The sequence below is a fragment of the Pongo abelii genome, chromosome 11, assembly GCF_028885655.2.
Source record: "Pongo abelii isolate AG06213 chromosome 11, NHGRI_mPonAbe1-v2.0_pri, whole genome shotgun sequence".
NCBI classification, from domain to species: Eukaryota; Metazoa; Chordata; class Mammalia; order Primates; family Hominidae; genus Pongo; species Pongo abelii.
The window spans coordinates 64,060,713-64,070,079 of NC_071996.2; the positions used below are offsets into that span (position 1 = coordinate 64,060,713).

General features: G+C 37.5%; 1 pseudogene; it reads left to right on the top strand.

Moving 5' to 3' along the window:
- Positions 1 to 351: 351 nt before the first annotated feature.
- On the top strand, positions 352 to 1,706 carry LOC100436719 (keratin, type I cytoskeletal 18-like; annotated as a pseudogene).
- The last annotated feature ends 7,661 nt before the right edge of the window (positions 1,707 to 9,367 follow it).

The window sequence follows — 9,367 nt, forward strand, 5'->3', positions numbered from 1 at the left end:
CCAGGCTGGGGTGCAGTGGCATGCTCTAGGCTCACTGCAGCATTGACCTCCCAGGCCTAGGTGATCTCTCCACCTCAGCCTCCCGAGTTGCTGGGACTACAAGCACGCGCCACCATGCCTGGCTAATTTTTTGTATTTTTTGTAGAGATGGGGTTTTGCCATGTTGCTCAGGCTTGTCTTGAACTCCTGGACTCAAGCAATCCACCCACTTTGGCCTCCCAAAGGGCTGGGATTACTGGTGTGAGCCACTGTGTCTAGCTGATATTTTACACTTTCTGCAGGCAATGGAGAATAATCTCTAAACTATTTTAGTGGATATTTAAAATAATGACTTTTGGGCACAGCCTGAGACCTGTCCTCTCGCTTTCCTCCCTGGACAGCATGAGCTTCACCACTTGCTTCACCACCTTCTCCCCCAACTACCAGTCCCTGGGCTCCATCCAGTCACCCAGCCACAGCGTCCAGCCTGCCAGCAGTGTGGTTAGCCTCTATGCAGGCGCCAGGGGCTTGGGCTCCTGGATCTTTGTGTCCCCACCAGCTTCTGGGGCCACTGGGGGTCTGGAGGCCTGGTCATAGGGATGGCCAGGACTCTGGTGGGAATGCAGGGCATCCAGAATGAGGGGACCATTCAAAGCCTGAACAGCCACCAGGCCTCCTACCTGGACAGAGTGAGGAGCTAGGAGATTGAGAATCAGAGGCTGGACAACAAAATTTGGGAAAACGTGGAGAAGAAGGGAACCAAGGTAAGAGACTGGGGGCATTACTTCAAGACTATTGAGGACCTGAGGGCTCAGATCTTTGCAAATTCTGTGAACAATGGCCACATCATTCTGCAGATTGACAAAGCCCATCTTGCTGCTAATGACTTTAGAGTCAAATATGAGACAGAACTGGCCTTTTGCCAGTCTGTGAAGAGCGACATTCATGGGCCCCCCAAAGTCGTCGATGACGCCAATGTCACTCAGCTGCAGCTGGAGGCAGAGATCAAGGCTCTCAAGGAGGAATTGCTCTTCATGAAGAACCATGAAGAGGAAGTAAAAGGCCTACAAGTCCAGATTGCCAGCTTTGGGTTGACTGTGAAGGTAGATGCGCCAAATCTCAGGACCTTAGCAAGATCATGGCAGACATCTGGGCCTAGTACAACAAGCTGGATCTGAAGAACCGAGAGGAGCTGGACAAGTACTGGTCCCAGGAGATTGAGGAGAGCACCACAGTGGTCACCACACAGTCCACCAAGATCAGAGCTGCTGAGATGACACTCATGGAGCTAAGATGTACAGTTCAGTCCTTGGAGATTGACTTGTACTTGATAAGAAATCTGAAGGCTTGCTTGGAGAACAGCCTGAGAGAAGTGGAGGCCTGCCACTCCATGCAGATGGAGCAGCTAAACCGGGTCCTGAGGCACTTGGAGTCAGAGCTGGCACAGACCTGGGCAGAGGGGCAGCCCTAGGCCCACAAGTACGGGCCCTGCTGAATATCAAGGTCAAGCTGGAGGCTGAGATTGCCAGCTGCCTGCTGGAATATGGGGAGGACTTCAATCTCGGTGGTGCCCTGGACGGGAGCAATTCCATGCAAACCATCCAGCAGACCACTGCCTGCAGGACAGTGGATGGCAAAGGGGTGTCTGAGACCAACAACACCAAAGTTCTGAGGCACTGAGCCAGCAGAAACAGGGTACCCTTTGGGGAGCAGTAGTCCAATAAAAAGTTTAGAGGTCAAAAAATAAAATTAAATAAAATAATGACTTTTTGATGTTTGTATCTATGTCTATGCATATCTTTTAATATCCTTTTACATGTGTTGGATGTAAGACTTGCCACTCTGCCTTCATCTATCTTTTCCTTTCTACCTATTCCTGTATGACATCTGTGGCTAGAAATAGGGGAGACAGATGTTTGGCTAAACATCTAGAGTTACTAGATAGAAATGTGTAAATCTACCAGATGCACAAGTGGAGCTCAGGATGAAGCTATTGTTTCAAATCTGCTCTCACAGACAGTTCTGTTTTCACTAGTTGTGAGTGTGTGTGCTTAAATGTAGTAGCATCCAGTTAATCCTAATAGTCACCTCACAGTTCCTTCATCCCCTTACAGTCATTTCAGCCTACTTATCAACAATAGCTTTTCATAGAATCTACTAGAATTACACACTGATGGGACTATATTAATCTTAGGAAATGAAATACTCATATTTTATTAAGGAAACTGGTGTATTAGGCCACTCTTGCATTGCTATAAATAAATACCTGAGATTGGGTAATTTATAAAAAAAGAGATTTAATTGGCTTCTGGTTCTGCAGGCCGTACAAGAATGGCATCCCTATCTGCTTGGCTTCTAGGGAGGCCTCAGGGAGCTTTTACTCATGGCAGAAGGTGAAGTGGGAGCAGATATGTCACATGACCAGGGCAGGACAAGAGAGAGAAAGAGTGGGAGGTGCCATACACCTTTCAACAAACAGATTTCATGTGGACTCACTCAGTGCCAAGGTGATGGCACCAAACAGTTCATGAGGGATACGCCCCCACGATCCAAACATCTCCCACTAGGCCCCACTCCAACACTGGAGATTACATTTCAACATGAGATCCAAACCGTATCAATGGGAATATATGGTTCTGGCTCATTATGTTAAAATAAATAAAATAATTTTTATCATGCAGAGTGTTATGTTAATTTTCATTGTTTTCTTCTTCTCATTTGCATCTATGGTCATTATCTTTCCTTGCCTTCAGTATTAGTATCTGTAAACTTTCTCTCTTCTGGAATAGCATGTATTCAAACCTTACGATATCCCTAACGTATTGGTGTATTTTTAAAAAGCCCATATACAATAACACTTTATTTTTATGCTGTCTAAATCTTTTATTTAAAGACATCTGGTATGTTTGGCTCAGCGGACAAAATATGACAGTGCTGAAAAGTAGTATTAGCAATTCTTATGACTTTCTACATATTTTAAGATGTTTAAGGCAGAAATTACATACTGTGGTGGATAGAGTAGCAGAATAAGAAAAATTTATCACTGACATGCTATTACTTACTTTTTTGTGACCCTGAGAAAACCAGTAGCCTTGTCTATAATTCTGATTTTTAACCACAATTTTATAGCTATGAAAGAAGAAAACAGTTGTTCCAAATATCTGTACAATAGGAATACCGAGATTTCAAGAATAATTCTTTGTGTGTTTTCTTAAAATGTAGCATAATCTATTGCTACTGTTAGTGTTTCCAAAGTGGCAAACTTGAATTCAATTTCTTGTAATAAGTAAAAACATGTCCTTTATATGGCCAGCGGTAACTTTTTGGTTTGAACTGCTATATGAATTAGGAATAAAAATATAATATTGGATTGAACTTCAACCTATCACAAAAATTCTTTAACTATTAAGATATTTTAGGTATTAAAATTCAATTAGTATTAATCTAAATTTGAAAAATTATTATAATATTTCAATTATGTTTAGCTGCTTATAGTTTTATTTCAGAGACATTAGTTGATTAAATACTGCCTCTGTAACTAGGCCTTGATAAATAATGCTATTGTGTGTGACATGGATAAGAATCAGGTCATAGTTTGGTATTTCAGCTTCTGTGCACTGTCCTTTGCTGAAGAGAAAACATCATCTTGGTTCAAATGATCAGTACCTTGCTAATTTATTAGTGATTTATTTTCCTTAAACTTTGAAAGTCTTTTTGTTATATTTGCTGAGGGTAGGGTAAATAAATTTGTACTCACACACCAGATTATCTCAGATGTGACTGATTCTGGCTACTTCTTTGATTTATGGAATGATTAATTTCATTATGAATATTTCACAATCATCTGGGAAATTGGTTAAAAAAAGAGGAACTTAATTTAATTTGCTATGGTATGTCTATATGTATATTTATATCCCTCTTATTTAAGGCAAAGATGAAGATCTAGGCCAACTAAGGAACTCAATAGGCCATGATCATTGGAAGTTGTGGGTATAGTTACTTGACATTGTGATTTCTGTGTATTTCTTTTTCAGACTGATGTTATTTAAAAATGGTCCTTGCTTAGTAGAGGTGCATAGGAAGAGGAATGTTGGGTTTTTATCTTATTCACAATACACATGCCAGATATATTTTGCTTTCCTGAAAAAGTTGTACTATCTTTACTCCTTCTCTAAATCTGTTGCCTTTCTAAGCATGATACCAAAGGCGAATATCCTGAAGAAAAGAGTGATAGATTTTACTACAAAAAATTTAAAGCTGTCTGCTAAAATCCACTATAAACAAGATTGAAAGGCAACTGACAACTCGGAACAATGGGAGCAACACATACGGTGAACAAAGGGTGAAAATCCTTATAAAGAGCTCTTAAAATATAAGAGCATATTGCACATACCAGATCATCTTTTCATCTGGAGAGCTAGGTACTGTTATTATCTTTATTTTACAGATAGATAAAGAAGTTAAGGCTTCAAGGGGTCTTACAGTTAGTCATGAGTGAAAGATTCAAACCTGGGTTGTCTGACCCTGGAGTCTGTACTCTTAACCACTAAGCTACACTTCCCTCCATTTTTACAGGTGGCCAGAGACATCAACAGGCAATTTGCAAAGACACCCAATGGCTAGTAAACATATAATATTTATTTTCTCTCTGGAAAACAAATAATGGAAATGAAAATAATTAGACAACATTTTGTCTATCAAACTGACAAAAATTTTAAACAATGGTTATGTTCATTTTTGGCAAGATATGGAAAAACCAGACAATTGGTAAATCCTTTCATTGGGAAAATTACCCACAAAATCCCTTAAAACTCAGTTATAGTTTTTAACATTGTAATTTAATTTTTAGTTATTAATCCTGAGAAAATAATTGTGTATATGTGAGATTTAGTTATGATGATGTTAACTCAATATTTGTTTATAATGCTAGAAACTGTAGATAACCAAAATGTTCAACAATAGAAGACTGATTAATTAGCATACATCTATAAAATGGAATGCCAGTAGTTGTTTAAAGTAATATTTTAGAGTTGTTTGGGCTGGGTGCGGTGGCTCACGCCTGTAATCCCAGCACTTTGGGAGGCCGAGGCGGGTGGATCACCATCAGTCAGGAGTTCAACACCAGCCTGGCCTGGTGAAACCCCGTCTCTACTAAAAATACAAAAATTAGCCAGGCGTGGTGGTGCGTCCCTGTAGTCCCAGCTACTCAGGAGGCTGAGGTAGGAGAATCACTTGAACCTGGAGGAGGAGGTTGCAGTGAACCGAGATCGTGCCACTGTACTCCAGCCTGGGCGACAGAGGGAGACTGTGTCTCAAAATAAATAAATAAATAAAAATAAAAATAAATAAATAAAGAGTTTTTGATGGCATTTTTTTATGTGTTAAGGGAATAAATCAGATCATTAACTCGTTAAGATTCCGTTTAAAAATTGTACGTTATTGTATTGATAAAAGACTGAAAAAGTTTTTATGAAAATATCAACTGATTTTCTCTAGTGAGAATATGAGTGGGTCTTATTTTTAATTTTCCAAATTTTCTACAATAAAGAAATTTTATTTTTTTAAAAACATAAAAGTTACCAGCCAGGCATTGTGGCTCATGCCTGTAATCCCAGCACTTTGGGAGGCCGAGGCAGGTGGGTCACCTGAGGTCAAGTGTTCGAGACCAACCTGACCAACATAGTGAAACCCCGTCTCTACTAAAAATACAAAAATTAGCTGGGCGTAGTAGCGGGCACCTGTAATCCCAGCTACTCAGGATGCTGAGGCAGGAGTATCACTTGAACCTGGGAGGTGGAGGCTGCAGTGAGTGGAGATTGTGCCATTGCACTCCAGCCTGGGCAACAGAAAGGGAGAGTCCATCTCAAAAAGAAAAAAAAAAAAAGTTACCAGAAAATTTCTTTAATTTACTTCTTGTTGCATGTAAGATTTTAAAAAAGCATAATCACAGATTTACAAGAGAAAAATTTTGATCTTTCCATCCTTTTTAAATTTCTAATGAATAGTACACGTTGGATCTTTATTTTAGTCTTGTAATGGATAGTTGTCATAATGTTATTCCTGAGTAAACTTGAATGATGTTTTATTTATTATTTCCATGTGAATTTTTTTTGACTCATTTTTTTGGCCATAGTTTTATCTTTATTTCTTTTCTTTAACTTCTTCCCATTTATATTTGCTGATTTCTATTCTTTCTAATATATTTCCTATATTCTGTTTTTTATTATAAAAACTTCTCCAATTTTTAAAAAAATTTAAACAATAATTTTAACTTTTATTTTAGAGTCAGGGGTTACATGTGCCTGTTTGTTACATAAGTATATAGTATCATGCTAAGGTTGGGGCACAAATCATCTCATTCCTTGGGTAGTGAGCATAGTACCCAATAGTTTTTTGGCTGTCTCCCTCCCTCCCTCCCTACTCTAGTAGTCCCCAGTATCTATCGTTGCCATCTTTATGCCTATGAGTATCCAGTGTTTAGCTTTTAAATTCATTGTTTGGTAATAAAATATACCAGTGTTCAAAATTTTCTTCTTTTCTATGGAATAAAAATTTTGCAAAATTGGCATGAAATTTGTTGTGTGAAATGGAAGATGCCAGCTTGCTTATTTTACTTTATATTATTTAACAGAATTAAGATTACATAACCTAGTTCTCAATAACTGGTGGTATTTGCTGATAAACTTCTATTGATATGTCAATTTTCTGTTAACGTGGGACTTATTAGTTAGGTCTCGTTCCTGAATTCGTGAAACTTCCCCTCCCCTGAACAAATGCTCTCTCTCTCTCTCCTCTTCTTTCAGTAAGTCAATTTATATTTGGAGACATGGCACAGTACTAGATGATTCAAGCAGAAAAAGAACGGAAAAAAGATCTCTGGCACTCATTCCTTGCTTTCGTATGAGCTAGCTCCCGACAGGTATCTAGTATATGCTGAGTTTCCTATCTTTCTCATATATATCAGGCAGAGTAAAGCAGGTAGGAATCAAGAGGCCTCAAATTAATGTCTGTAAATCCTGAGGAAATATTTTGAGGCTGCGTAGACTAAATGATGCTAGATTTGGTTTGATTTGCTGTAATTCTATCATTTGAACACTAAGTGGCACTAAAGCCTAGGTCACAGATAACATATTGTCAATTTAAATTCTAAGATTTGGGGTCTATTGGTGGGTAAATGGCTTTGGAAAAGTGAAAAAAGGATTAGTGAGAAAGTATTCTGAGCTTAGAGAAAGACAGAAAAAGTAGTTTTACAGTCACTTATTTTTGGGAACTGGAAGTTTAACCAAACTCTCTTGCTTTTATTTGCAAATTATTTAAAAGCAAGGAGTAAACCGCTCTGAAAATGACCAAAGATGATTAACTTCACTGGCACCTATCCTTGAATATTTTCCCTTTTTCTTTGAAGGGAAGGAAAATCTATACTTAGAAGAAGGTTTTCAGATGGAAAGCACCCATACGCATGTTGAACCTTAAGCTCTTGTGTACCCATAAATGACAATACCCATAATAAACATTTTTTTCAACTCTTTTGAGACTATTTACTTATACCTATAATGTGTGTTTTTACATTTGACCTAATTTGGGAAATGTCAGTATAATTTGAGTTAGAAAAAAAGATCAGAATTTGGTTATTTTGGAGGGGAAAGAAAATCATATGTTTTATTGCTTATCTGAACTTTAAAAAATTAAAATAATCTTTCCCAAGATTTAATGAGATATATAATTGACAAATAAAAATATATATGTTTAAGATATAAAATGTACTGATTTGATATACATATACATTGTGAAATGATGACTACAATCAAGCTAATTAACAGATTCATAACCTCACAGTTACCATTATTTATTTCCAGCTTTATTGAGGTACAATTGACAAAAATGTATATATGTATGGTGTATGACGTGATATTTTGATGTATGTATACATTGTGAAATGATGACTACAATGAAGCTTAACATATCCATCACCCCACATAGTTATCTTTTTGTGGGGAGAAACATTTAAGATCTCTCATAGCAAATTCCAAGTATGCAATACGTTACTATTTATACTCACCATGTTGTACATTAGATCTCCAGAACTTGTTCATCCTGCGTAACTGAAACTTTGTGTTGTTTGACCAACATCTCCCCATTTCCCCAGCTTCCTAGTCCTCTGGCAACCACCATTCTACTCTCTGCCTCTATGAATCTGACTCTTAGCTACCTCAGATAATTGGAATCATGTAGAATTTAACTTCTGTGACTGGCTTATTTCTCTTAGCATGGTGTCCTCCAGGTTCATCCATGTTGTTGCAAATGACAGAATTTCCTTCTTTTTTAAGGCTAAATGGTATTCCATAGTACTTGTGATATATGAAAAAAGAAGTATATACATACATACACACACACATACACACAAACCCCACATTTGCTTTATCCATTCATCTGCTGTTGGACACTTAGATTGATTTCATGTCATGCCTATTGTGAATAATGCTGCAATGAACATTGGAATATAGAAATCTCTTCATGATACTGATTTTATTATCTTTGACTATATACCTAGAAGTGGGATTGCTGGAACATATTATAGTCCTATTTTTAATTTTTTTGAGGAGCTTCCATACTGTTTTTTCATAATGGCTGTATCATTTTACCATTCCACCAACAATGTACAAGGGATCTTTTTCACATTCTGGCCAACTTGTTATCTTTTGCCATTTTGATGACAGCCATTCCAACAGAGGGGGCATCCTTATTTTGTTCCTGATCTTAGAGCTTTCAACTTTTCATCATTGAGTATGATGTTAGCTGTGGGACTGTAATATGTAGCTTGTATTATGTTGAGGTATATTCCTTCTATACATAATTTGCTGAGAAGTTTTTTATCATAAAGGGTACAGAGTTTTGTCAAATGCTTTTTCTGCATCTATTGTGATTACCATGTGATTTTTATACTTTTCTGTTAATGTGGTATATCATATTTATTGATTTGTGTATGTTGAATCATCCTTGCATCCCAGGGATAAATTATAATGGTGTATGAGCCTTTTAATATGCTGTTAAGTTCTGTTTGCTAGTAACTTAAGATGTTTGCTTCTGTGTTCATCAGGGATATTGGTATGTAATTTTCTCTTCTTGTAGTGTCCTTGTCTGGTTTGGTATCAAGGTAATTCTTGCTTTGTAAAATGAGTTTGGATTTGTTCCCTTCGCTTTAGTTTTTTGAAAGAGTTTGAGCCAGGGATTGGCACTAATTCTTTATTAAATATTTGATAAAATTAACCAGTGAAGCCATCAGGTCCTGAGATTTTCTTTGTTGAGAGATTTTTGTAAAATTACTGACTCAATCTCTGTATCTGCTATTGGTCTGTTCAAATTTTCTGTTTCTACAGGATTCTATCTT